Source organism: Octopus bimaculoides, chromosome 2 (genome assembly GCF_046866305.1).
Source record: "Octopus bimaculoides isolate indiv1 chromosome 2, ASM4686630v1, whole genome shotgun sequence".
In the NCBI taxonomy this organism is placed as follows: domain Eukaryota; kingdom Metazoa; phylum Mollusca; class Cephalopoda; order Octopoda; family Octopodidae; genus Octopus; species Octopus bimaculoides.
This window is the reverse complement of record NC_142929.1, coordinates 178,815,247-178,837,746: the sequence shown is the minus strand read 5'-3', so window position 1 is coordinate 178,837,746 and position 22,500 is coordinate 178,815,247. Positions and strand designations below refer to the sequence as shown.

At 33.8% G+C, this 22,500-nt stretch overlaps 2 long non-coding RNA genes across 3 annotated transcripts in view; both read right to left on the bottom strand.

The window, feature by feature from the left end:
• The window catches only part of LOC149137298 (uncharacterized), a 36,560-nt gene extending 17,219 nt beyond the window's left edge, over nt 1–19,341 (bottom strand). For both annotated transcript variants that reach the window (XR_016240827.1, XR_016240828.1), the window contains exons 1-4: nt 18,035–19,341; nt 16,703–16,818; nt 14,668–14,780; nt 12,086–12,153 (exon numbers count right to left, since the gene is read on the bottom strand). This is a non-coding gene — a long non-coding RNA (uncharacterized LOC149137298). The remainder of the gene's footprint in view (nt 1–12,085; nt 12,154–14,667; nt 14,781–16,702; nt 16,819–18,034) is intronic.
• The window catches only part of LOC149137297 (uncharacterized), a 192,177-nt gene that overhangs the window by 105,779 nt on the left and 63,898 nt on the right, over nt 1–22,500 (bottom strand). The window lies entirely within an intron of this gene.

Genomic DNA, 22,500 nt, shown 5'->3' with positions numbered 1-22,500 from the left:
CGCAGTGATGCACGTTGATCGACAAGAATGCTTCTGAGTACCAAATATCCAATTAAGAAAATTAACATTTATTAGTTGATTTTAGTACATAAAACAAGTAGGCCTGGAATCAGTTTCATTTGGTGCTTACCCTGATGTTTTTCACGAAGAATTTGAATCCATTGCAACCAAAATGGTTAAAATAAAGCAGGTTACATGTTTTCATGCCATATTCGTACGTACGTACATCTATTGCATATATACATACATACATACATGCATACGTACCTATGTATCTAACTATATCTGCCTGTCTGACTGACTTTCTGTCTGTCTGTCTGCCTGTCTGTCTATCTATCTATCTGTCTATCTATCTATCTATCTATCTATCTATCTATCGATCTATCTATCTATCTATCTATCTATCTATATATATATATATATCTATCTATCTATATATATATATATATATATATATATATATATATATATAAATGAAAAATGTATGGTAAATAAACATGCGACATAACATATACTGAGTGTAAAACCGGACGGGAGAGAAACATAGAAGGTCCCTAATTCTTCAACAGTTATCAACCAATTGCTAATACACAGTTTCGTACCTTTAATAAGACTGAGAACTTCATAATTGGCGGCGCCCGCAAAAAATTATTTTTTGAGGAGAATTCAGGGCCGAGAGCAAACAACAAAACAAAACAAAGCAAAATGACACAGAGTGTGATTTAGGCCGCTGGAGAAGGACGGACCGTCGAGCAAAATATAGCGTTAGGGTAAGGAGGACAAGAATAGTTAGTTGGTAACGCTTAGAAAATGTCCTAAAGGAAGGAGAGACAAAGTATTTGCGAGTGGTCAGCTCGGGACCAGTGTAGGCGGGTCACATAACAGCAACAGCAGAAAAGAATGACAGCCAGGGAAAAGGAGGAAGAGAGACAGCGAGAGGGAATAAAAGGGGAATGCCTGCAGGAATGTAGACAAAGAGAGAGTGAGAGAAAGTCTGCCATATAGGTATATAGGCAAAGTAAAAATGGAGTGATTTGTTTTATGTTGCAAAGTATATGCTGTTGGTATTTTGTTTTCTTTGAAATTATAATTTCTCCACCGTTTTCTAGTTACTGTGTTATTTAAAAAAATAACCATTGCAATTTCTCTTCTTTTTTAACGACACACATCTATAATAAACATCGGCAGAGTTATACTTACAGTTCTTCAGACTAAATGACAGATTGTCATTTGTAAATACAATAATGTTTAGTTAAAGTTCTAAAAGAATGCATGAGAGAACAATTCATATCTCAAACTTGCCAGCTCATTTGAAGAAATTTTTACGAATCTCTATAAATGATTATATGGTACTTATTATGTCGATGTGTGAGTAACAAACATGATCAAGCGTCTTCACGTATTTGTCTTTAACTATGTTTAGGATATTCTTATTCGATCGATGTTTCCTCCTAGCCAAACAATATATCAAAACCAATAACATTGTCAATCATGGCTACCAAGTGCAGCATATATCGTGACATCTCCGTATGAATTATGACATAAATTCTCTGCTGCAAACTTTTAAGAGGGAACCAATCAACAGCGATGTAGTTTCTTACTAACTAAATAATCAACTACGGTAAACTAAGTTTATCCAGCACGCAGTTCCAGAATGACATTGATACGCGCATAATAATTTCAGATGACACTATGACATTAACTTTCTTATCTATTCGTGTACGATAGATACAAATTTACTCACACAAAAACAAGCACATATGCTGTAACGTGCTTCATATAGACATAAGACATGTTAAAAATTAACTTCTTGCAAAAACAGGGTTAGGTTACAATAGTAAATGTAATTATCGCTCTAGATGTTAGTTATCGCCATACCATCAACTGGTATCTTACATGTAGCATGATGGGAATTTTAAACGGTTTCATTGCCAAAGCTTTTAGAGACTGCAATATTCAGGTTTCATAATAAGTCGCATAACGTGATGGGATACATTGTATGGTTATACTGTAAGTCAATACTGTCTGTGTTGCTGTTGTTTTTATTGGTAGAAACAGTTCAGCTACGAACTAATTTCTTTACAGTCATAAGTTTCTATTTAGTGGACTTGAAATCAAATTCCACTAGTCCTAATATTGTTTTCTTTTTCTATGCGGTCATTAGATTTAGCACAAGTGTTGTAAGGACTGGGTTTCATAGATCCAAACGCTTCTATGGATAAATGATTATCATAATAGCAGGCTTTTGAATTCAAAGTCTGTCTCGTTTGGTTTCACGTTATTTCTATACGGCATCGCGTCTTCAAGAAGGGGTTTTGTACAAGCTGAAGTAATATTTTACGTGTTCCTGTAAGCATTGTCCGATATAAAGTTAAGGCGATCTTATTTCTCAAATTCTGATGTATTAAATGACTAACATGACAAATCATCACATTTCGTTTAGGGCCCTCGTGCCAAGGCATTATAATGTCCCTGTTAGTTCTGTTGTTGCGATGGCGAAGGTTGAAACAGTTGGCAAGTTGCTGAAGGAAATATTTCAGGTTATTTACTTATGAGTCAAACCTACAGCTAATTGATCAAGATGAACTGAGTGACTCGGTAAGTTTCTTAAACTTATCAAAAGAATCTGCAGAAGTCCTTCCGTCTCGCCTAAAGGTAAAAAGCCTTTTTAAAGAAGGCTCACTAGACACTATTGGCTCACTAGGCATGTTGAATTTCTTCCGTTTCTTCATAGAAAACGATGTGTTAGTGTATTGCATAAACATTGAATGACTGCGTCGGAGGATATGGTATTAGCAGAGCATGTTGAAAGTGATTCGCAGAATATTGATTGCTCGAAAAGTTTCAAATATGTTCAGCTTCATAATTGAAATATATTGTTATCTGTTCCAATTGCTCAGTCTACAAGACTAGCAGATAAATATGAAGTTGTGAAAGGAGCGCAAGAGAAAATTAAGCACCACAATCAACAGTAGTATATATTCGTAGACTTTAAGAGGGACACTTTTCTCTTGTGGTAACAAAGTGGTTCCACCAAATATCAATGCTTTTTATGTATGTGAGAGAACAGAACCGGAGAAAGCATTGGGTTAGCTAATAATAGACGCAGCGAACACCAAATCCTGGGTCTTTCATTGTAGTTGAAGAGTCTTTATTTCAACTGAGAAAAATTATTCCACTTCCAATCGATATCAAACTTGGCATTATTAAGCACTTTTTTAAAACTCTGGATTAAAGATCGACTGTGTTTTTACTATAGCCACAGCATATTTTCCGGCCTAAGCGGTGAAAAGATGAATAGTGGAGTACTTGATGGTATTTGGTAGTATTTGATGGTATTTGATGATTTTTGATGGGCCTTACATCAGGAAATTTATGGAAGATGGGAACTTATAAATACAATTAAATTCATTGAGGTAGCAGCGTGAAATTTATTTGTAATAGTTTTGAATAACTCGGGCAACAAGAAAACAGCCAACTATGCTGAAATATTCGATAGTTAACAACATCAACATACTGGAGAACGTTCGAATGTTGGGAGCAATTATGAACACAAATCTGCACTAAGGGACCCTAGTTCAGGTTCAAATGTTTTGACAACAGCGAGAAGAAAATTGTTGTAGGCCTGTGTACAGCCAGGCTTAGATAATATATCTTTAATGAAAGTATTTTTAAAGTGAACAACAGATGAGTAGAAACAGAAAGAAACTTCCTAACACAATCACTGCTGTATTAAAACATGAATATCAATATTATCTGGTTTCGGAATTAAGCTTGTAGTGCAAATAATATTTAAAAGACAACTATATAGAACTTATTGTGATAAAGAAAAATAAATATTTACGGAGTATATGTATACATTGCGACACTCGGAAAGATACGCCACCCAATTATCCTCTAAATATATCGATTGCATATGCATCGTTTCCCTATGTACTGACTCACAAAGAGTTGAATTATTTTCATTCCAAATTGTCTTTGTGTGATATGCCTTGAAATGTTCGTGACCAATGACAGTCACTGGATACAGCCTCCATAATAAGATATACAGTTTCTCTACTCCACTCTTTGATGGCCATGGTAGCGTTCTTGTGAGCAAATTATCTAAAGGGAAATACACTGGTTACTATTACTACCAGCGTGATTTGCTTTTGTAAATGACGTTGTCATAACAGACTTACTTTTCGTTCAAAAGTTGACTGCATGCTAAACTTTAAAAACTATATACCGCAGCCTGTCCAGAATGCGTAGTCACGTTACCAAATTGAAATAGGAAGGTAGTCGTTTCCATTTATCACGGAATGGACAATTAAGAGGATCTGTTCTATATACGCAGTGCCCTTAAATGGTGTAAAGATGAATATTCTCTCGGAGCGCACATTCTTTGCCGATCTTTGTATTGACCAGTGATTTGGAAAAACTTCGATGCCTGAACACAAGCCGTTTTGCTGCATCCTAATTGCTTGCTACTGTTCATGAAGGGCACATTTTGCTGATGAAACAACACGATCTTTAATCTATAAACTAAGCTGATATTGCGACACTTTCCCCTAGTGAATTAATGTGTAACGATGCTGAATTATTAAACAACGCAGTGCATTACGACCAGCTTTATGACCACCCATTTGGTTCATGAATTTGCATAATCTTGGTACGGTCTTAAACTTATTTTACCGACAATTTGTAATCATTTCATTTAATTAAGCATTAAAATTATTCGAATTATAGAAAGATATATAATGCCTATCTCATTGGAAAGCGAAAAAAAATTCTACATAAACTGTAAACAGTAAAATAATTTTATACAATTTTGTTAAGAATGTATTAATGATGGAATTGAACTATTATCATCAGCCTTAAACTTATTTGGGCCTGTGTATCTATAACTTTTGTTACACGCGCACGCATGCACCCATAAACACACACACGCACACACACTCATGCACAAACACACATGCACACACACACACACACACACACACACACACACACACACACACACACACACACACACACACACACATGTATTGCTATTTCGTAAAATTTAATCTCCCGCATTACTTCGAGTTTTTCCTGTAGTTGCGAAGTGTAATCAAAGACTGCAACAATTACACTTTATTTCTATACCATAGTCACTGTTTTTCCCTTTTGTTTCCAAATTCCTACATGTATGCGCCCCCCCATATATATATATCTACGGACAAATATTTATATATATACGCACATATACATAAATATATATGTATATGTATATATATATATATATATATATATATATATATATATATATATATATATATATATATATATATATATATACATACATATACATCATTCATATATATATATTATGTGCGTGAGTGTGTATAAGTATATATATATATGTTTATATATATATATCAACATATATATACATATGTATATATATATTTGTGTGTATGTGTAAGTATGTTTGTGTCTATGTATGTATATGTATATATATATATGTTTATATGTTCATGTATATACAACCCTTTGCAGTATCTTGATGACGAGTTTGCGATCATCAGCAGTGGCGTTCCATCTGCTGTTTGAACAAGTCCTTTCAGAATGTTCGTGATGTATATCATTATATATCGTACCCGATATGTAAGTAACAGTCTTCATTTTTCAGCCTTTCCCAGTAGCTGACATGTCGCATTTGTATCACTCCTAGTTCCACCGTTAATTTTATACTCCATAGTTGGGAGCAGTTATCTAAGCAGTAGAGGGCGTATGTCCTCCCGAAGACCATCATGATTTCCTGTTCTTTAGTTCTGATAGCTCTATGGTTCCATCCAGGCAACCGTAAACATTTTATTGCCAGCTTAGTAATATGCACCTGAAAGATGCAACATTACTAATTTGATAATGTGTATACTGATTGTAGAACTACAGATAATGTGTACACTGATTGTAGAACTACAGATAATGTGTACACTGATTGTAGAACTATAAACAACAAAGCATTTTATATCAAAGTTGGTAAATGAGTCAGACAAGGAGACACCATATCACCCAAATTATTTACATCTGTATTAGAAAAGATTTTAGAAAACTTATATTCGTCAGATAAAGGAATAAATATATATCATTGAGGGATGAACAGTGGAGAGGATATCAGCAAAAGAGTTGAAAAAATGTCACGCAGTATGTTTTTAGCGTCTCTAACAATTTTGTCACTCGATTACACTTGACTGTATATTCAACGAAAAGAAAGCTAGCGGATAAGTATCAACGTTAAATACAATAACCACTGAGCCAATTCGTTCGACCAAACCCTTGAAGGCGCTGCTGCAGCATAGCTGCAGTCCAAATAACTGAAACAAGTAAAAAATAAGATGAAAAAATAAAAGATAAACGTCTTATGTATAAGTTACATGCGACTTTAATTTGTGACCTTAGAAAATATTTCTACTTGGACTAAAACACTGTCGCATTTTGTTTTGTGAACAATTTCATAGTTTCTTCATTTTATAAGTTTATTTCGTATAACAGCATTTATTATCCTTTTAATGAAATGACATTTGTCATATTTCTTTATAGCCTTGACAGGAAGCCAAATAATTATTGATTTTTGTTTTTCCTACAATAGATATACTTTATGCGTTTATATCTGAAAATAAGTATAGATTGTGTGACGTTCATACGTTTTATAAAAGAATTTAAGTCACTATCTTATATTGAACTGAAAACTGAAAGTAGTTTGTAGGCTGTGGCGAGATAAGCAAGTTTGTTCTATTGAGAAAACGAAATCAACTCAAAGGTGTTCTATATTATATAAGAGGTTATGAATAATGCGACAATGTCTCACATATGTAATGTAACATGGAATACATTTGATCAGCTAAGACCACCCAGGTTAAAAGCAGGGAAAGTATCTCCAGTAATATCTCTTCTTCAGGTTTTGATGAGAATTTGAACAACGCAGAAGAAATTATATCCGACTAATGTTATTAAATTCATCATTCTTGCAATGTTTTTGTCTTAGATTGTATACGTTCTTAGAAGGAGTTCTATTTATTATTTGGATTCGTAACACCGGTAGATCAACATTTTGCAGCTCTCTATTTTACATATAAGAAAGTATACGTTATCTGTACTTGGAATGTAAAACGCTCAACTGAAAAGCCTGGAAGTTAGTCATCGGTGTAAAGCGATTGCAACATAATATTTACGATCCCGTCCGCCGTTTCAATATGTATCACATAACTAAACACTAAACAATGATTAGAGGAATTCAGTTCAAATAGTCACAGAAAGACAAATACGCACAAGGATATTTATATGCAGAGAGGAAGAGAGAGAAAGAGAGGAGGTAAAAGAGATTGCTAGACAGATGATGAATAGATATATAGCGAGAGGGAAAGAAAGAAAGAAAGAAATATATTTACAACGTACATGCTGAATAGCCAAAAGCTATGTACGGTTCAAACAGATATGCACAAAATGAAATAAACAGGAAACCTTTATGAAATTTATTGGAATTCTGTACAAGCCATAATAAAGATGCTTCGCGATGAAATATCTCTTACAATTTCAGAAAGATTTTTCACGAATAAACATGACCTATATTAATCTTGTTGTTAAATCAACTCACATACAAATATGACAGTAAAATTACCAAAATATTGATCAAAGCAATACTATATTATGTGAGAAGGAACAGAAATATAGCAAAATAATTAAATACATTATCATATTTGTACAGCACCGAGCACTGATAATCAACAACAGAAGAATAAACAAGCCTCACAAATAATAATAATAATAATAATAATCAAAGAAATAGATATAAAATTTCGATTAGAAAAATGTGCCAAAGCAACCATGAAAAAGGGAAAACTAATTAAGAGTAGCAACATCACACTAGATAAAGCCAATGAAATAAGAGCATTAGACCAAAGCCAGACATAAATATGTAGGAATATTTGAACTAGATAAGATACAACACACACAAATGAAAGAGAAAATAAAGAAAGAATACTATAGACGAGTTAGATCAATACTTAAAAGAGAGCTCAATGCAAAAACAAGATAATAGGTATTAACACTTTAGCCGTCCCAGTTATAAGTTACAGCTACAATATCCTTAATTGGACACTAAATGAACTAACGAAAATAGACAGGAAAACAGGAAAAATAATGACAGGCTCTAGGAGGCACCACCCAAAATCTGACATAGAAAGGCTATATATGCAACGTATAGAAGATGGTAGAGGCCTTATACAGCTGGAAAACTATTATAAAATAACCAGCATAGGACTACAAAAATGCATACGTCAGAAACATGGAGAACTAATACAAATAGCCACAAAACACGAAAAAAAAAACTGTTTTCAGTATTCAAGGAAGCTGACAAATACAAACAAGAAATCATACTACCTAACAAATATGAAGAAGAAGAAGAAGAAGAAGAAGAAGAAGAAGAAGAAGAAGAAGAAGAAGAAGAAGAAGAAGAAGGAGGAGGAGGAGGAGGAGATGAAGAAGAAAAAAGAAGAAGGAGGAGGAGGAGACGAAGAAGAAGAAGAAGAAACAACAAAAGCTATAAAACAAATGAAATCCAAACTAAAACTAGAACAGCAACGGACCATGATAAAATCATGGCAAGAAAAGCCTCTACATGGTAAATACTGGGCTAAACTAAATGCAAAAGAAATAGACAAAGAAAAATCCCAGCAATGGTTGAGAAGCTCAGGACTCAAAGCAGAGACTGAAGGATTTTTAATTGCTGCACAAGACCAAAGCCTCCCCATCAGAAATTACCAAAAACATATAATGAAAAGAAACATAACAAGTAACTGTAGAATATGTGGAGATGGACAAGAAACAATAAATCATATTATCTCTGGCTGCCCAGTCCTGGCTAAGAAGGAATATATTCACAGATACGACAGAACTGGGACCTATATAACACTGGAAGCTATGCCAACACTATGGAAAAAAGATGGTATAAACACACGCCAGAAAAGGTCACAGAAAACGAGAAAGCAACCATACTCTGGGATATGCCAATACACACAGATAGAGAAATTAAGGCAAATAAATCAGATATAGTTGTCAAAGATCATGAAGAAAAAAATGCTTTCTAATTGATGTATCAATACCAGCAGATGACAACGTCTCTCTAAAAGAAATGGAAAAACTTTCAAAATACAAAAACCTGGAAATAGAGATAACTCGAATGCGGAATCTAAAAACAGAAACAATTGCTATTGCACTACTAGGCACAGCACACATCCTACGCAAAACACTTTCAACACAGTAACCATAAGAGCACCACACCAAACCACAGCACATACCCAAGGCGCAGAGAGCTGCGCTCGGTAGTGAAGTGAAAGCACGTTATAAAAATAATACTACTGAACAATAATAATAATAATAATAATAATAACAACAGCAACAACAATTATTATCTTTGTTAGTACTATTATTAGAACCATCCCCAATATCAAAAATAATAATTGTTACAAACATGGGCTATTGATTTCATCACAGTATTTCGTTCCGGAACCTAAATGATTTTGGTCATATGTTTACACACTATAAAGCATCCAATAATTTAGAGACGAATAATTTCTTGGGTGTCATTTTTCTGTATTTTTTCTCCTGTTAAATTAGTATTTTGTGTATATTATGTCGTAATATGTGAAATATCAAATGTGAATTGCAATAGTTGCTTTTGTATCATAATATAAAATGTTTGTTTCATAAGACTGTATTGCTTTACAGTAATTCGATGTTATTACCTAACGCTCGTAAATTCATTTGTGAAATAACTCAAGTTCCTTATTCCCCTCATAAATAATACATGAATATGCTCAGGTTAAAATAACCCGATCGTTAGCTTCGTGTTTTATGTTTCACTGAAGATTTTGATATCTTATAATAAATACTCATTTTGTATATAAAATTTCCTACGCTACAGCTTTTACTTAATACTCTACTGTCGTATTTTACTTTCATGGCAGTTTCGATATTAGTTATTCTTTATGACTGTTCATAAAACTGACTACTGACTGTATAAATATTTCAATAAAAATAATGTTACAGCATAAAAAATTGACGAAATGATTTTTACAAGAACTGACTTCTATATCATCATCGACGTCATCGTCGTCATCTTCATCGTCGTCGTCTTCGTCATCATGATCATGATCATGATGATCATCATCATTAGCATCACCATCATCAGTAGCAGCAGCAGCAGTGACAACGTTGTCGTCATCACTATCAACATTCACATTGACGTCGTATTTTCTTTATATCATGAAGATTAACATCTTCAGAGACGGCGGATTGCTTGGGCTTACTGTGCATAGTACGGAGCATTACAATATTCGCCCTGACATTTTGTGTTCTGCGATAAAATTCCACCGAGGTCAACGTGCTGCTCAACATTTCGCCGATAATAAATACAGTATGTGTCAAGTACCGCTGTCGATTCTTTTTCTCTCAGCCGGAATCAGCTAAACTGAGTTGTGGGAAGTCTCGTGGGAGATCATCCCCAACATCTTTATCTCCAGAACTAAAAGCTGTCCTCACAGTAATGGAAATAAAGATAAAGAAAGGAGATTGATTTTATACGTTCGGCCAACGATATTACAAATGTGTAGTTTATAAACGACATGGTCGCTTGTTTAGATTCCGTTGCAGGCTGGTAAGTATCATTGTTATTCATCCTGAATAAATAGAAATAAATTATGCAGTTAGACCGATGCACCATACTATCTTGCACACTTCTGTCATAATCATAGACTATTTGAAATTCTGATCATAAATATGTACCAAGAATTTATTGGGAGAAAAGGAACAATTTTTAGAGCTGACACCTAGATTTCACTTCTAAGTGATCCATGTATATTTTGTTTCATATCATATTTGTTAATGCCGTCTTGATTACAAAGAAAGGGAATCAATATTTCATAAGGAAATCCCTTTATTTTGTCAAATGTGTACATGTAAGCGCAAACGTAGCTGTGTTCTAAGAAGATTGTTTCTCAATCACATGGTTCCAGTTTCAGTACCACCGCGTGGCCCGTTTGGCAAGTGTCTTCTACTATAACCTCAGGCTGACCAAACCCGTATGAGTAGTGTTGATAGACTGGAAGGTGGAAGCTTGCCATATATATATTTATATATATATATATTGATGCGTGTGTGTGTGAACGTGAGTCTATCGTTCACTAACACCTTGATAGCCGGCGTTGCTTTGTTTCTGTCTCAGTTATTCAAGAGCTCGGCGTAAGGGATGGATCTGTTGGGATAAAACCCTTCCAAGCATGGCTGCAGTCAAGCGAGTGACACAAGTCCACGTTCAGTGTTGTGTATTATGTGTGTCCAAGATGCAAACGATAACTAGAATTTCGGTGAATTACGACATGGTAATTTAAATATCAACGAGACAGGTTCAACTGCCAGAACGACGAGCGAGATGTGGCATTCTCTCAACATAAGTCATAACACGAGCTAGTCATAAATCATAAGTTAACGACAGAGATTTCGTTGCAGCGGGCAGTCTGAGAATCACAAGCACTTACAAAATTTAAATATTGACCCTATTGTAGCTTCATCGCACGAATGGAGTTTTATAGGCGAGCTCAGTCTCATATTTCCTGCAATCTGTGCGCCAGCAACCTCCGTTCTGGCAGAGTATCAGTTAAAAAATCGCATCCTTCTTCGAAAACATGATGCGCAACATACAAACACGCGTGCGCACAAATACACAAGCACACACACACACACACACACACACACACACACACTATCTATCTATCTATCTATCTATCTATCTATCTATCTATCTATCCATCTATCTATCTATCTATCTATACATACATATATATATATATATACATACATACATACATACATACATATATATATATATATATATATATATATATATATATATATATATATATATATATATATATATATATATATATATGGGTATATATGTATATAAGTTTGTGTATCTCTGCTTGTCCCCGCACCATCGCTTTACAACCGATGCTGGTGTGTTTACGTCCCCAAAGGAGACCGGTAGAATAAGTACTAGACTCACGAAGAATACGTCTTGGGGTCGATTCCTTCGAATAAAAACGGTGCTCCATCATGGCTGCAGTCAAATGGCTGAAACAAGAAAGAATAAAAGTATATATATATGTATATATATATGTGTGTGTATGTATATATATATATATATATATATATATATATTTCGCTCCTTTGCGTCACATGTGCTCAACCCTCCTCTCCTCTTCATCTAACCCCCTCCCCTTGCCTCTCTGCATCTCTACCCCTCTCCCCTCCCGCCTACTACCTCCCACCTACCTCTTCTTTCCTGCCCCGACTCCTACTTCTCTTTACTTCTCTTTACTCCTACTTCTCTTCACCCCTACTCTTTTCTCTGCTCTCTTACTCTCTCTCTCTTACTCTCTTTCTCCCTCCTCTCTTTCTCCCTCCTCCTATACCCACCTTCCCCTTCTGTCATACCCACCTGGCCCTTCCCCTTCTCTCATACCCACCTGGCCCTTCCTCTTCTCTCATACCCACCTGGCACTTCCCCTTCTTCTTAACTCTCCTGTGTGACCCTTTTGTCCGGCATTCTCCATGATAGATTGCTGACCACTACACATATATTTTTTTTCTCTCCGTGTTTCTTTCCGTGTTCCTTTCTGTTGAAGAGCGTCGGCTCGAAACGTTAAAGACTTTCTCTATTCCCGAGCGTTATACTAATACAGCATTGAGAGAGCATTTTGAAATTGTGGATATTTGTGTCAGATTGATACCCCTGTTATACATTTAATGCTATGGAGTATAATATTTTTTGTGCGCTCAATCGGGATGCTTTTTTAAATTAGATTTTTAGATGAGCTCCAGTGTTTCAACCAATAAGAAGTGACATTAGACATCCATTAAAGTAATTGATTTTAGTAAAAATGCTTTAGATCTCGTATTATTTAAAGAGAATTTAAAGAAATTCAAAGAGACCTCAGATGTACAATATACCAAAAAGTGTATTAACAATACTATCCTTATAGTGTAATTATTAATATTAAATAAAAGAACGAATCAGGATTTAAGCCAAAGTAATTGCATGATATACATAAGTGTAAAAGCAAATCGAGTCGACCACGTAGCGAAAAAATAACTTGGTTAGCTTGTGCTGTGCTGTGTTGCCCAGTAGACCGAAATATATCCACATTTTATTCCTTGCCCAAGTCCAGATATAGGGAGGCGTAATGGCCCAGTGGTTAAGGCAGTGGAATCGCGGTCGGAGGATCGCAGTTTCGATTCCCAGACCGGGCGTTGTGAGTGTTTATTGAGCGAAAACACTTAAGCTCCACGAGGCTCCGGCAGGGGAGGGGGCGACCCCTGTTGTACTCTTTCACCCCAACTTTCTCTCACACTTTCTTCCCGTTTCTTGAATAACGCTGCGATGGACTGGCGTCCCGTCCAGCTAGGGGAACACATACGCCATAGAAACCGGGAAGCCGGACGCATGAGCCTGGCTAGGCTTTGAAAGGGTGTAAGACTGAAGTCCAAATATCGAATGTTCGTAGATTAATTAACTTTGAAAGATTGTTCTTAATTTCTGAAAATTATTTTCCTTATTCAGAGTCACTAACAATGGCAATTAACTTTTGTTTGCTATTAAGTTGGAGGACAAATTGAATTAAATGACACATATTTTGTATTCCATTTAGTACATCCCACATAAATTTATTTGCTCCAAACCATGCTATTGGTTCATTCGAGGCATTTCATTTAACTTGTTTTACTCCTTAATTATGAAGATTATGCATATGTTATCTCCCCCTTCTCACTCACCGTTGCTAACAACTGTCGCCAAGGTTTTATTTTCTTTATCCAGCTTAGAGGGTTATTTCAAGAAACTATGAATATTTTTTATAAGACATTCATTACACCACACCTAATTCATTTGTTCAAACGCATGGCATTAGCTCATGTGAATCATTTCCCTCAGCTTATGTGTTTTCAAATTAGATCTGAACAGTGAAAAAAACTAAATCACATTTCAATACTTTAGTCCATTAATCTGTAATAAGTCATCATAACAAGATGTGGTTCACCGTTAGAAGCAGTGTCATTCCATAATGATCAAATCGTGTTCTTATAGGTCATTTTCTACACTTTATTTTACTCTAATATTTATTCCCTGACCTAAATCTAGAAGGGATGCAAAAGGCAAAACTGTTATGTTTATGACTTGGCACTGACAGTGTATATTACCAAGAATATCATTTATGCATACCGGTTAAATAGACGAAAGATATACGCGGCATAAATTTTGACTGAGTTGAATTATTTGAAAAAAATCTAAATGCATATCTTTCTCACTGACTATATCTGGTTTGAAATACAGTTTTTAAATAACATTTTTATATCTCGTCCTCTGTTGTACAACAATGTACATCACGTTAGTAATTAACACAGCACTACTTTAGCAACTACAGTGAATCCTACGCTTTGATGGATAGATTTAACAAAACCAAACTGCATCCACTATAACTGAAATAATAACAAAAGCATAGTCATTGAACTAATGTATTTTTCTCCACCATACAAGTTTATTTTTATGTGTTTAGCGACCTTTATTACATTCATTATGTTAATACTTACCTTACAATTCACGATAATACTTTACGAATGTAATTTTGTAAAACTACATTTTCGTCTCAATGAAAACGTATATTCAATATCTTCCTGCTCTGTTTCCATATTAACTTCAGTTTCTATACAGATAAGTAATATATCTTGAAATATTTACATAATTTATAAGCTGAAATACCATTTACAAAATATTCAATTCACAAAGTTTTCTTTGTTTTTATAACACCAAAAACCGTCATGATGAGAGTGGAAAACATACATTATATTTTAAAATGATGCTTCTCATTAGTTTCCAATTGCTGCCAATGTTTGAATTCAGTTTTGAGGCAAAAATAAACTAAATGTATAATAACAAACGTGAATAAAGAGCTTCTATTTTCATCAGCATTATTTAAATTAACAGTTAATTTTGTCTTTAATAAAACATAAAATTATTTGCAATTATTTTCGTATCAAATCTGTTCAAAATATTTAGATATTTGCAGAGATGTGATAACTTTTTGTAATAACATTCTGATACAAATATTTATATACGTGTGAGCGTGCAAATATGGGTTATTCTTAGAAATGATATTAATTAAAGTAGAAAAGAACTGAAGCTAATCAACAATACAATAAATTCAATTTGCTTATATTTATGAGAAACACGATATATATCTAGTAGAATGTTATCAAAGAAAGAATTACAAAAAAGAAATGATATATACATAAATAAATAAATAAATAAATAAACAAATAGATAAATAAATAAACAAACCAACGAATATATCATGAGAAAGGAAGTACGATAATAGCGCTGCAAAATCGAGAACAAGTGTATTTTAAAAAAATAATACAGCTGATAGAATACGAGAATGTAAATTCGGGTTTTAAAATTTGAGAATAGCACAAGGGAAATAACTCACTGGTCTATTAGCAGCCATATTAACGGGGGTGATCTGGGAAAAAGATAAAGTGAGGATTGAGGAATATGTAGTTACTTAATTTGTAATTTAAGAGTGGTCATTTTGTATTGTAAAGGGAATGGAGATGTATATCTATAAATAATTTCCTATAAAAGAGGTTGACTGTAAACTTAAAAGATTTCTTCGTGCAACTTTTCTGACAGGCTGAAAAAAGTCATCAAGTTAAAAAGAAAATAAGAGGACAAACCATTGATACATAAATTTACAAGCGTATGGGTGGACGGTAAATTTAAGGAAATATCGATGAAAACAGAAGTATACATATATACACAATTATATATATATATATGTTTATATATATATATGTTTATATATATATGTTTATATATATATATATATATATATATATATATATATATATATATATATATATATATATATATATATATATATATATATATATATATATATATATAGTATATATATGTGTCTGTATAAATTAAAAAAACACAGACACAGACAAGCACACATGTAGTTGATTTGAGTGGATAACATTTACGAGTGTGTGTTATATAACGATTAAAAAATATTTGATGCAATGATATATTTTTTAACAGTTATCAACCATATATTTACAGTTTTCACAGCGCAACTTTTATCTATCTATCTATCTATCTATCTATCTATCTATCTATCTATCTATCTATCTGTCTGTCTGTCTGTCTGTCCGTCTGTCTGTCTCTCTGTTTGTCTGTCTGTATATATATATATATATATATATATATATATATATATATATGTATGTATTTATATATATATATATATATATATGTGTGTGTATGTGTGTATATATATATGTATGTGTATATATATATATATATATATATATATATATATATATATATATATATATGTATGTGTGTATATATATATATATATATATATATATATATATATATATATATATATATATATATATATATATATATATATATACATATATATATATGTATGTGTGTATATGTATATATATATATATATATATATACATATATATATATATATATATATATATATATGTTGTTCTATCGTAGAGCTCTATATTGCTGCTTATGGCATATAATTGATCAGAATGTTACCGTTGGTTTTCGAAGAAATTTTCACTTGGTATTGATGACTCTACAGACGTGGTGGCGGGAAACGCATAATCTTTTCTATGCTGGAGGTCATTGCTGGCTTGTAATTGGTAAAAGAACTGGGGAAAAAAAACAGTGAAAACCTATAACATTTACCAGGAGAGAAATAAGAGTTGCGTTAGTCGTGGTTGAATAGTATCCCTTGTATGCGTATACACGCTTATACTTCTGTCCTTCCAAAATGCGGATAACCACGTTGACGAAACTAATTCCCAATATTTCACTTTTTTAGTTCAGGGAGTGCCCCACGACCAAGCAAAGCTTGCAACGTCTACTTCCATTCATATAAGGTCAAGGATGTTCTAGCAATGTCCATGCGATTTTATATAGGATTGCATCCTGTTTTAATAGCGCTATGTAGCTAGTGTTATAATATTCTGCTCCATCTGTGTTTCTAAAAGAGGATCTGTGAATATTTAGCCTTGCTTCCGATACCATAGCCAATAATATACTGCTCGATGATATACAAATATAACGGTTCTATTTTGCATTTATGAGTGCTTTTCTTTGGATATGGACAACTAAATGATAATTATCTACCTGACTATAGACTTTTGTACCTATCTTTATTTTATCTCTATCTATTTGTGTTTGTCTGCCTGTCTGTCTCTGTCTATCTGTCTGTCTATCTGTAGTTCTTTCGATTTAAGAGCATACATTTTTCAGTAACATGAACACCAAAAATACAGTGTGTAGAAAAGTTGGGTGTCTTCACATTAAAATACACACAATTCAGCAAACATCAGAACGTAAGCGAGCAAGACAAATGAAATGATACAAAATATAAAGATTAATCATGGACTGGTCTCGTTGTCACCACTTACGTAATTACTGTGGTGTTTGCCGAATTTTCTTGAGAACAATCTTTTCTTAGTGGTCAGACCATAGGTGGTCTACTTCTAGCAAAATGGATGTCAAATTTAGTGGTCTTCCCTTTCATATGTATGTAATATAATTTTTCTGAATCTTCAAATTTTTCAATATGCTAGGCCACTGGTTTTAAATTGATATTAATCAAATTAATATTCAACTTTGCACGCTTCCTATTTAAATTATATATATATATATATATATATATATATATATATATATATATATGCATACACAAACAAGCAGTTATATATATACACACACAGATAACGCCCGAACTGGACACTTGTTTTGTACCAAAGGTACGGTCTACTCCATCTAAAGTCAGAATCAGCTACTGCAATACCTTAGAATTCAATGACTCACAGCTATTCACCGCACAGTGAAAAGAATTAAGTAACCTACATAAAATAGACGTGTGTGTATTCAGAAATGAACTGGAATTCTCCTCTCCACAATGCAGATGAGAGTTGCAGTGTCAGACCTCCTTATGAGCCAGCATCCAAGGCAAAACACACGTACAGGATGGTAATAGGAAATCCCACCACCCTGAAAAATCAGCCAAAGAAGAATGATATGTAAAATTTAAGAATCAAAGTGATTCTCCAGCCTGACCGCAGACACAGGGCTGAAACGAACAAAAGAATATGTATTTGCATTATTTTAACAGATTTATGTAATTTGTAATTGTGAGGAGAGTATCTACAAGCTGAGAAATGTACTCAAGGATTAGTTATTTTTTCTAAATTAAAAAGATGTTTAGTTTGCCCAGAGAATCTTATGACAGAGAATTAAATTTAGAGTGAGAATACTGCATGGAATCATTTGACATTTTGAATAGAAAGTCACTTAGTGAATATAAAACTTTGCAGAATTTGTTTGATGTCGAAACAAGACATATTTCTGGGGTTTCTGGATGCGACTGGAATGCACTCTGTGCTTATCTATCTAATAAAACTAGCGAATATACACTTGGTTTATACTATTCGTCTGTTGATTACCATGACGACAGACTACATGGCGATCGCCGTCAGATATCATTGAATTTACTCTTGATAATGGTGAACAAATGCTTGGAATCTTTCTTTCTACAAGCTTCGTTTTCATACGTCCTTCCATTTCATTTTGTGGAGAGGTTGATACTTAGCTGCTTTAGAGCAACAATGATTACAGTTTTAATGTAGCGTCAACCATTTATTTTGCAGCAATAAAAATGAATAAAAGACCCATAAAATTCCAATCACATATATACGTATTTTGATCTTAGATTATTTAGTTGTGGAACCAATTTTAAGATTATTTATGAGAATGATGATAGATACAATTTTTCAAATCTTCAGGATAGAAAGACAGAGAAACAGAGAGAGAGAGAGAGAGAGACTGAGAGAGAGAGAGAGAGAGAGAGAGAGAGAGAGAGAGAGAGAGAGAGAGAGACTGAGAGAGAGAGAGAGAGAGAGAGAGAGAGAGAGAGAGAGAGAGAAAGGAGAAAAAGGCACAGAAAGAGAGAGGGAGCAAAGGTAATGAACAAAGAGTATATTCCTTATCAAATAATAAAAAAAGAAAAAGGTTGAATGAGTTCACTCGGTTTAAGCGCCGCAGGCCTTGATAGCTGCTCTCGAATTAAATACTTTCGAGTTCTTTTCTATTTCTCTATACATATATACATGCATTCATACATATGTGTCTACACACTCACACTCTTTCTCTCTCTCTCTCTCTCTCTCTCTCACCCATAAAGATATACATACACACACATATACACATATACATACAAGGTTATATATATATATATATATATATATATATATATATATATATATATATATATATATATATGTGTGTGTGTGTGTGTGTGTGTGTGTGTGTGTGTGTGTATGTGTGTGTGTGTATGTGTGAGTATAGGCACAGGAGTGGCTGTGTGGTAAGTAGTCTGCTTACAAACCCGGGTTCAATCCTACTGCGTAGTACCTTGGGCAAGTGTCTTCTACTATAGCCTCGGGCCGACAAAGGCTTTGTGAGTGGTTTCGGTAGACAGAAACTGAAAGAAGCCCGTCATATATATATATATATGTGTGTGCGTGCGTGTTTGTGTGTCTGTGCCTCCCACCATCGATTGACAACCGATGTTAGCGTGTTTACGTCCCCGTATCCTAGCGGTTCGGCAAAAGAGACCAATAGAATAAGTACTAGGCTTAAAAAGAATATATCCTGGGGTCGATTTGTTCAAATAAAGTTGGTGCTCCAGCATGGCTACAGTCAAATGACTGAAGCAAATAGAAGAATAGAAGAATAGATGAAAATATATATAATACAAATACATACCCGTGTAAGTATATATATATATATATATATATATATATATATATATATATATATATATATATATATACATATTGTAGACTGGGACGATAATCACAAAGACCCATGTATATATATAGTCTACAATTGCGTTCCAATTGTTTTCAAATTGTTTTGTGTACTAATTAGGAAAATGAAAATCATTTTCCGTATAAATTCATAATTAGAAAGTTATTATTAGCTTTTAAAATCTGCAAAATTTTGGTATCTTAATCAATCAGAAGTGAATATTTTACACATCACCGTAAAGTTCTATTAGCATATTAAGCAAAGAAGCACCACGTTTTGCATGACTGACTGCGAAGAACTCTGTTTCTATAATGATCAAAGATGCTGCGCATGCGCAAATGAATGTATCCGCCAAATTGAGTGTAATCAACAAATTGAGAGTACCTGAGCATCTTTAAATGGTGGAAGCAAACGCCGGTGTGGAACACACCTTTCCATGGTTGGCTCTTATCTTTGTGAATTTATATGGAGAAGGAGATAAGAGAAAGATAGTTTATTGTATAAAACCCTACAGTGTGTTGCAAACTTTCGTTGTTGTGTTTTTTAACTAATAAATGTCTGTTTAAGCAATGTTTTGACTGTTATATCTAGCAACTTCTGTTGGTTTGCTCATAGCTTTTAGATATTTAATTTCTTCACGAATGTTTAAATGTTTTTCACTGTTTAGTTTGCTCGTGTATACTTTAATGTTTTGTCTGTTTTTTTCTCGCAACTCCTATTGGTTTGCTCGTAGCTTTTAAATATTTAATTTGCTCGCGAATCTTTTAATGTTTTACAATGTTTAATATCTTGACATACTGGTCCCCCACCACCACCCATTTATCTCTACTGTGACAGACGATGGAAGAGTCAGCGAACGCGCTGTTTTTTGCTTGGCTGAAAATTCTGAAAATTATCAAACTTTGAACACCTGTAACATTTTGGCAAAATTTTATGGAATAAATGAATAAATTCGGATTCAGCGTCAAAAATTACATCTATAAAAAACCTTTTATAAAGATTTCGAAATGCAGTAACGATGACCACAAAGACCCCCCCCCCCCCCACACACACACATACAACTCAATTATTGACACAACGTGTGTATGAATAAATTGTGAACATGTTACATTTGACATATATATTCACCTGCGATTTAGAAACAGACCTATTGATTAAAGTACAGCCAACTTTCTACTCTGTAGACCAACTTGCTAACTGATTGATTAGTCATTCGAGTTCGTATTATAAAGTTAAAATACAGCATAGAGATTCGTATGAAACAATGTACGGATAAAGGTTAGAGATGATTTCTTTTATTTGCATAGAAAAACATTTGCTAGCGACGCATACAGCGCAGTAGTCACATTTAATGAAGCTGTAGCAACTAGGAGATACTAATCCTGCTCTCAGAACAGTCCTGCAGAGAAAAAACTCGTGAATTTTATATGACATCCATTTATGTAGCGTGGCTGAGTATATTTTTATCAAATGCGAGTAAATGAACTTACTGAGAATTTATCCACGAAAACTCTGTTTCACTATTTTAGTTACTTCAGTACAAGTAGAAGGATATATTTTTTAACGCGTAAGTACTGATAGAACAGCATATATAGGATAATATCCTTACACAGCAGAAAAATCTGTCTGCAACCAGCCATGAGAATCGAACTCACATCCTATATATGCTGTTCTATCAGTATTACGCGTTGAAAAATATATCTTTCTACTAGTACTACAATACATTTCAGCGCTTCAAAAACAAACTCATGTTTGTTTACATATGACGTAATTTTAGTCATTTCATTTTATACACGCTAGAGGAAAAACGAAAACACTTCAAATTCGGTGTAAGTCAGTGAATGTCACTTACCACATGTTTACCTGTGTGGTTCTTACCTGCTTTCTCACGCTGTAGGATGAACACAAGCAAGTATCGCCACACCCGATAGAATTCAATCTAAACTTTCCTTGAGTTCCTTCAGCTCAGAAGCCCACAGTTTACAGACAACGGCTATTCACATAGTCAGGGCTGAATGCATGCTCACAAAATGTGCGTATGTGAACTTACTCAAATTCACTATACATATATTTCCACATTTCAAGAATATTCCTATTCAGTTAATGCATATTTGCCATCTAAACTTCCATTTCACGCGGCCATAAATTTCCTGGTGATCTCTATCATATTTCAATTACTTTATTGATAGAAGGCGAAAAAAGAAATCACATATCCCACAGGCAATTTTCTTCTGTTTTGGTTTTACTTTAAAACATATTTATTTTAGATATCATTGTTGAAAATTTCATGGCTGGTGAGTACATCAGCGCCATTTTCAATGTTTTGTTTAACAGTGTTTCTTTTCATTTCGTTAATGAAAAAAAAAAATCCCATTTATTGTTTTCGTTCCTTTTTTCTTGAGATATCACTTTTCATGGGAGATTTTATAAAAATGCATATTTTAAAATTCTGTTTATTGTTCAAACCTATTTAATAGAACTTTTAAAGCGCCAGTGATGCAAGA